Genomic DNA, 8803 nt, shown 5'->3' with positions numbered 1-8803 from the left:
AATAATGCGGGGCGCTTAGTGGCTGTGGCAAACAGTGGGTGTGGCCAAACTGTATTAACACATGGCAACAAGTTGGTGTGTGACTATCCTGATTACTTGTGGAGCCACAATTCATTCTGATTAATGTGTCTAGGTTTCAGGCAGACTGAAACCCGGACACATGACTCAAAACCTGGGCTGTTCAGGTGAATCCCACACAAGTGTCACCCCCCCTTCATAATACCGGGGGCAGTGTCACCCCTCCTTTGTAATACAGGGGTCAGTGTCGCCGCCTCCCCCCCATAGAGGACCCCCATTAAATCAGAGTCCCCTTACATCAGTGCTCCCCTTAGTGACCCAGAAAAATAAAAGTTTGAAAAAGTGCAGCACAACCTCACCCTATAATTCTATTAATGCATATGTGAAAAAATAATTGTAAATGATGGTGGAAACCTCCAAGGATAATCTAAGTTGTAGGTGACACTGATAGGCAGCACTGATGGGCATTGATAGGTGGCACTGGGCAAAGGTAGGTCGCACTGTGGGCACTGATAGGTGGCACTGGTGGGCACAGATGAGGCAGCCGCGGCTGTTTGAGGGACCGATGTCTCTCTGACAGGAGCCGGTAACCAACTTTTTCCCCCTTATGCTGCCAAACGTGAGGGGAAAAGAAAACTATTACTGATCTTCTGTTTACATCACGTGATCAGCTGTCATTGGCCCCTTACTCCAATCTATGATCAGCCGAGTCTCATAGACTCAGTGATCACACAGCGCCCCGCACACATCCCAGATATGACAGCCTCCCGGCAATTAAGGCCTGCGCTGTAGCTGTCATCCGGATATAGCGTGGGCGCAAGGTGGTTAAAATTCAACATCAAAACAGACGGATTTCGAAATACTAAATCTCACTATATAAGCTCAGTTTACTATTAAAAATAATTTGAAAGGCAAAACTACAAAGATGTAAAAAGATGTCCGCTTGCCGCCTTCTCACTGTATCCTTACTGCGCCTGGGTGCCGGGCGTACCAAGATGGCCGCGACGAAACGACGGAACACAGGCATTGCCTAGCCACTTGCTTACTGGGCACTTACTGGGCACTTAAACACCATTCTGCCCAGACCAATTTTCAGCTTTCGGTGCTCTCACAATTTGAATGACAATTACTCAGTCATGCAACACTGTACCCAAATGAATTTTTTGTCCTTTTTTTCCCACAAATAGAGCTTTCTTTTGGTGGTATTTGATCACCTCTGGGGTTTTTATTTTTTGCGCTATAAATGAAAAAAGACCGAAATTTTTTAAAAAAAACGCATATTTCTTTGTTTCTGTGACAGAATTATGCAAATTATTAATTTTTCTTCATAAATTTTGGTCACAATTTATACTGCTACATATCTTTGGTAAAAATAACCCAAATTAGTGGATATTATTTGGTCTTTGTGAAAGTTAGAGAGTCTACAAGGTGTGGTGCGAATCGCACAAAACTGATCACATCTGATGTACTGGAGGCCGATCTCGCTTCTTGTGACCCGAACAAGTCAGGAAAGTACAAATACCCCCCAAATGACCCCTTTTTGGAAAGTAGACATTCCAAGGTATTTAGTAAGAGGCATGGTGAGCTTTTTGATGTTGTCATTTTTTTCCCACAATTCTTTGCAAAATTAAGATTTTTCATTTTTTTTATTTTTCTCCACAAAATTGTCATTGTAATAGGTTATTTCTCTCACATGGCATGTGTATACCACAAATGACACCCCAAAATAAATTCTGCTACTCCTCCTGAGTATTACAATACCACATGTGTGGGACTTTTCCACAGCCTGGCCACATAGAGAGGCCCAACATGCAGGTAGCGCCATCATGTGTTCTAGGAACATAAATTACACATCTAACTTGTTGACTATTTATTACACTTTTGAAGCACCAGGACAATGACACGTGACACTGATGACAGATGGCACTGATACGTGGCAATGAGGACACTTATACGTGGCACTGATGACAGGTGGCACTGAAGACAGATGGCACTAATATGTGGCACTGATGACGCGTGGCACTTATACGTGGCACTGATGACATGTGGCACTAATACATGGCACTGAAGACACGTGGCACTGAAACGTGGCACCGATGACAGATGGCACTAATACATGGCACCGATGACGCGTGACACTGATGACAGATGGCACTGATAAGTGGCATTGATGACACGTGACACTGACAACAGATGGCACGTGACACTGACAGGTGGCACTGATGACAAATGGCACTGATACGTGGCACTGATGACAGATGGCACTATGTGGCACTGATGGCACTGACGACACGTGGCACTGGGGGCAGGTGGCACTGGGGGCAGGTGGCACTGGGGGCAGGTAGCACTGGGGTGGATGGCACTGGGGGCAGGTAGCACTGGGGTGGATGGCACTGGGGGCAGGTAGCACTGGGGTGGATGGCACTGGGGGCAGGTAGCACTGGGGTGGATGGCACTGGGGGCAGGTGGCACTGGGGTGGATGGCACTGGGGGCAGGTGGCACTGGGGCGGATGGCACTGGGGCGGATGGCACCGGGGCAGATGGCATTGGGGCAGATGGCATTGCGGCAGATGGCACTGCTGGGGGAGGATGGAACTTTATTTTTTATTTTTTACTTTTTTTTTTTTTTTTCTATCCCACAGGCAGAACGGCTGCCGCTGCAGCCGTTCATCTCTCCCCTCTCGCACTGTCTGTGCGAGGAGGGAGAGCGGCGCCGAGAGATGATCTCATATGTTTACATATGAGATCATCTCCCATTGGACACGCCGATCACGCTGTAAACGGCCGCTGTGATTGGCCGTTTACAGCGATCTGTGTTTGCCTGTCCCCGGGGGACACGGCGAACACAGAACTTCCGCGATGCGCGCCCGCGGGGGCGCGCATTGCGGAAGTAAACATCGGGCCGTCCAGGGACGACCGCCCGAACGAAGGCGCCTGCTCTACGGCCGTCATTCGGCCATAGGGCGGGCGCGAGGAGGCTAGAGAAGCACAGAGACCCAGTGATGATGTCACTGGCTCTAAAATAAGGTATGTAATAAAAATGCTAAAGTTTTATTTATATTTGTTAGTATATTGATGAAGGGGCAAACGAGGAACCAGGAAAAACAAAATATAAGCAAATAAAACTTCAACTTTAAACTGACTAAAGTTAGAAGGTATCTGATTGACCTTAGCTGAGTTCTTCACTTTAAATACTTTATTGTCAGTTTCTCCATAACCAGAAAAATAGTTTCTGGTGTAAAGTAAAGTTTTGTCTTACTCTTTCTTCCAGACATCTGTCCACCCCTAAGTAATAAATTAAACATCTTCAGGCTGAATGATTCATTCAGTAATATATAAATATACATACATTGCTGATGTAGCAACCCTTCAGGCAATACCACACCCTCTGACACACCAAGGCTAAAGAAAGCTGTTTTGTTTCAGGACATACTCCCAACGAGATAGTAACATACGGAATGTCAAAAACAACGGCACAAATAACGAGGACCAGTGCAGATACTATGGGGGTGTACCCAGGTGCCACTGCCACCTGCCAGAGGGGTGACACCATCAATGGTGTCACCCCTATCAGTGTCGGGCTGAAATTAGCCTACTTAGCACCCTGCAGAGCACTGTGACAGGCTATACATGAGAGAGCCCAATGGGGAGTGGGGTGGGTGGTGCTGGTGGTGACACCATGTTTTACCGCACCAGGTGACACCAATCCTACCGTAGTGACTCCACTGGAGAGGACCTTTGTAGCTGAAGGGTGCATTCATCTCTGCCTGTGATTAGATTTGAGAAAAATAAGTTATCCTGGATAATGGTCAATGAAGGCCCTTCAGTCATATTACTCAACAAAAAGCCTTATTTTGATAACGTATGGAAGCTCTGGGTGGTTTATACATCGATCAGCCATAACATTATGACCACCCACCTAATATTGAGTATGGCCCCCTTTTGCTAAAGCAGTCCTGACCCATTGAGGCATGGACACCAAAGTAACATCCACATGAATGGTAGGACCCATGGTTTCCCAGCAGAACATTGCCCAAAGCATCACACTTCCTCTGACGACTTGACTTCTTATACCGCATCCTGGTGCCACCTCTTTCACTGGTAAGTGACACACACACACCCGGCCATCCACATGATGTAAAAGAAAACGTGATTCATCAGACCAGGCCACCTTCTTCCATTGCTACGTAGCCCAGTTCTGATGTTCATGCGACCATTGTAGTAACGTTTGGTTGTGGACATGGGTCACCATGGGCTTCACAGCCCCATACACAACAAACTGCGAAGCCCATTTTATTCTGCTTTCACCACATTAACTTCATGGACAACATGTTCACATGCTGCCTAATATATCCCACCAATTTTCAGATGCCATTGTGATGAGATATTCCCTTTACCTGTCAGTGATCAGAATGTTATGGCTGATTGGTGTATATCGGATGCTTTATGAAGTATTCTCAATTAGCCATGCTTTGCACTTTCTCTAATTTTATTGTCCCCTCTCTTCCTTTCTCTTCTCATCTGTCTTCTTTTAGGATTTCTCCTCTTCTCCTTCTTTTTTGTTTTTTCTTACTGCATACTCTTTATATGTTCCTTTTCATCTGCCAGTGAGCTACACAATAAAAAATCCTATGCTAGAAGTGTAGTTTGGGAAAGAATGTGACCGAGTTGCGACGGTCGTTGCTGTCTTCAGCTGCGCCTTCTCACCCCCATTGGGTTTAGTACTCATAGGGACCTATGTGATGAATTGCTGGTCTTCTCCCATTTTTCCTCTCTCTCCAAATTGCATTCACAGGAGCGAAAAGGAATATAGGCACAAGAATACTTCTTTACCTTTATACCCTTTTGAATATTTAAGCAAAATTTAACTGCGCTGGTAGAAATGAAGAAAAGAAAAAAAAGAAAAAAAAAGCAGCAGCAATACAGTGCGATAACACAAAAAATATTAATAAAATCAAAAATGCTGCGCCTAACAAAATAAAAATATAAAAATGTAATTAAATTACAAATTGACCATATATTGTGTCAAACCAATTAAGGCCAGATGATGTGGATAATGACAGAACTCTGGACGGCCGCACTCCAATGATAAAACAATGCTTTATTCAAATAATATTTAGGACACAGCAAATGAAATCACAGCGAAAGATGTTAACAGCTGACATGTTTCACACTAAGGCTAGTGCTTACTCAACCAGCTATAAGTAAGCACTAGCCTTAGTGCGAAACTCGTCAGCTGTTAGCATCTTTCACTGTGATGTCATTTGCTGTGTCCTAAATATTTTTTGAATAAAGTATCGTTTTAGCATTGGAGTGCGGCCGTCCAGAGTTCTGTCATTATCTGCATGCTGTGGCTCGCACCAGGACCTTTCTTTGAGTGGTGGTATATATCTCAATTAAGGCCAGATAACGTGATCACAAATAAATAAAGAATCATAAAGTCTCTGAATTATGAACACCACAGTGCACATGCATGAACTCCAAAAGTGTGCCCGATCACCCGGAAGTAGATTGTGATTACCAAATAGCAAGCATTAAAAGCAATTGGCTAAACCCAGCCTAGGGCCTCTAAGCTTGCAGATGTCCACACCTTGGATAGGGACCACATATAGTTAAAAGCTGCGTCCACCAAACAAGGTCCGTACGCTGTCAAAAATGGCTCCGAAAAGAGAGAGGGACCACCATAGCGTAATAAGTTCAAACAATATACATTTATTCTTAGGAATAACACTTACAAAAGTAGATTGATAAAATGCAGTAAAACAAAAAAATTCCGGCTGGCATATACACGAAGCGTGTCCTCCTATTTGGATGGCGTGTTGACGTCACTATGTGCCTTCCTCCAGATGCGTTTCGTCATCAACCAGACGTTTTCAATGAATTTGATTGCATTTTACCGATCTACTTTTGTGTTATTCCTAAGAATAAATTTTGTATATTGTTTGAAACATATATGGAAACATATAACCCTGTTCAAATGTTCAATAAAAAGAATTTGAAAAGAAATAAAAGCAATAGGAGGCTTCTTGCTCCTGCAGCTAATCATGCCCACTCACATTTAATCGCTCATGTAGTGAACACATACATGTGACTGGCCCTGGATGCAGACTGCCTCCGTCCAGGTTCAATCACTCACTGCTTGAGAGATTAAATGTGAGTGGCTGTAAGGAAGCCATGAACCAATGAGCCCAACCCAGTCCCCATGTATAGAGAATCGGTTTCATGCCCGGCTGATGCATTACACTCTTCCATTGGCTTAGCCATAGAGATCAGCACGTGGGAGGGTGAAATGTGTTAAGGTCATGGCTTTGAGAAAAGACACGCTGAAGGTAATTCTTTATACATGGTGTCTGGGCCATCCAACAGCATTGGAATCACCGGGTTGTTGTAAATTGGTCCTTTGAACAGCGCTCTCCGTTTTTCCCAGTGGGTGCAATTAGCTGCAAGAGCAAGCAGCCTTCCATTGCTTTCAATGGGGTTGTCTACTAGCAGATAATCGTGGGAACGCCCCCCTGGGGTTCTCACATCTAATCGCAGGCAGGGTACATTTTCAGGTGTGAATGCACCCTAACCCTGAATCAAGGTAGGACATACCCTAAAGGGCAATACTAGACAGTAAAAGGTCCTCCAGTATCTCAAATCCCCTCCCACTGGCCAGTGGGCCAGTGTACTATTCAACCTTGGGACCCAAAGTTCTTGCATTGGAAGTGGAACAATAAACAAATGTTATCTTTCTTCTGTAGACTAATCTCTTCATCCCCATCATGGTGCCCCCTTCTGGAGAGAAAAAAACATGAAGCCATTGTCAGGGGTACTAAGGAGATAACTACCTGGAAGATTTACACTTAACCCTTTCCCTTCCAGAGCCATTTTTGTGTTTTGTGTTTAAGGTCTGAAGATTAGTTAAAAACAACCAAAACCCAGAAAATTTACTTTATAACCATGGGCAAACCACTTATTATTAGCACCACATTCCTTAGTTGAATAGGTATAGGGGAGTTTTATGGGATTTTTAAGGTGCAAAATAAGGTACAGTGATCTCAAAGAATAGTATAAAAAGTTTTATTTAAAGACAGACTAAAATTTTTTTTAAAAAACAATTATGGCAAGTACATTTCAACACAATTTTATGGATACGGCACTTTAAATGGAATTCCCAACATGTTTTGCCCATATTCCGGGCTTCTTCAGGGGATGCTGTCCATTTCAGGTACACACTTTCTATTGAAAGAGAATATACATATAGTAATCAAAAAAATAAAATCATATAATATACAGGAAAATAAAATGGTGCTAGTTGCAATTTTTTATGTCACATGATATTAGCACAACAATGTAGGTGCAAAATTTCAGTAAAATACACACTAAAATTGTAGGATACACAAACACAATATAGTACCCAATTGTTGGTTCTATATAAAAGATGGGGTTGTGCTGAGTAAATAGATATCCAACATGTCAAGCCTTGAAATTGCATGTGTCTGTGAAAAGGCAACTTTTGTACTCTAAATTTTCCACGGGTGATACTTTAGAAGTCCCTACAGTTTAGAATTAATGGTAAATAATGAGTCTAGAATTACTGCTCTCACTCCAACATGCACAGCGATATACAACATGCCTAGGTTCCCCCAACTCGTATGTATGGGGGGGGGGGACTCAAAATTTTGGTTGGTGGGTTTTTAAATGTTTGGTTATTACTTTATTAAGCTCCAAGGGGCGGAGTTAAACACATTGGGGGCGTGGCATAGCTGGAGTCCAGGCTGAGGCTGCCATTCATCTCACTTCATGGACATGTCTGCTTCATGATGTGCAGCTTATGGATCTTTTCCTTTGACATTTGGATGTCTTTGGGTAGAGGAAGGGAGACCAGTGAATGTCTGTTCTCTGATCTCCCCTACTTATTAAAGCGGAGTTCCAGCTGGACCCATGTTTATTAAAAGTCAGCAGCTACAAAAAGTTTATCTGCTGACTCCCCCGCCTGTTCTCGGTGCCGACATTACAAGTGTGGGGACAGCTTGCGGATTCACTGCTGGTTGCGCATTGCGCATGCGTGAGTCACACTGCGCTTCCTGAATGGCTGTGCAATCTTCTGGGACCATAAGATGCAGGGAGGGAGGGTGAGAGGAAGAGTCGGCTAGGCGGCATGGGCGGAGTTGAGAGCTGAGTACCTATCAAAACTAGGTACACGCTGACCAAATGTGGCATGTCAGGGGGTCAGAATACCTTAAAGCTGAAGTTCCACTTTTGGGTGGAACTCTACTTTAAGAACGCTGATGTAAAGTGTAAAACTTCACTTTTTGGGCTGCTGTGGCCAGGGAAGAAGCTATTGGAGCACAATCTGTGTTCCATTAGCCTCAATGAAGGCCGCGTACACACGACCGAACATTCCGGCAGATTAGGTCTGACTGAATCATTCCGTCGGATAGTCCGATCGTGTGTGGGATAGTCCGATCTTGTGTGGGATAGTCCGTTTTTCTTTTAAAAAAATCAGACGGACGTAATATAACATGTTTCAGATCTTTCCGACAGACTCAATTCCTATTGGGAAAACCATTCGTCTGTATGCTGGCCCGACGGACCAAATACGATGCAAGGGAAGATATTGGCTACTGGTTATTGAACTTATTGTATGTCATCACTTTCAAAACGAACAGACTTTTGAATGGACTTAGTCCGTTTGTGTGTGGGCAAGTCCCTTCGTTCGGAATTCCATCGTAACTCCGTCGAAAGTGAGTCGGGAAGACCATCGGATCTTTTCTGACGGAAAGTCTGGTCATACACGGC

At 44.0% G+C, this 8803-nt stretch overlaps 1 long non-coding RNA gene across 1 annotated transcript in view; it reads left to right on the top strand.

Moving 5' to 3' along the window:
* The first annotated feature begins 2673 nt into the window (after positions 1-2673).
* LOC143984244 (uncharacterized) overlaps positions 2674-8803 on the top strand; it is a 28553-nt gene continuing 22423 nt past the window's right edge. Inside the window, exon 1 of the long non-coding RNA XR_013274741.1 lies at positions 2674-3046. This is a non-coding gene — a long non-coding RNA (uncharacterized LOC143984244). The remainder of the gene's footprint in view (positions 3047-8803) is intronic.

Source organism: Lithobates pipiens, unplaced genomic scaffold, assembly GCF_037356315.1.
Source record: "Lithobates pipiens isolate NorthernLeopardFrog02 unplaced genomic scaffold, aLitPip1_a1.2 Scaffold_16, whole genome shotgun sequence".
In the NCBI taxonomy this organism is placed as follows: Eukaryota; Metazoa; Chordata; class Amphibia; order Anura; family Ranidae; genus Lithobates; species Lithobates pipiens.
Note: the sequence above shows the minus strand (reverse complement) of the source record. Positions and strands in the feature narration are given on the sequence as shown.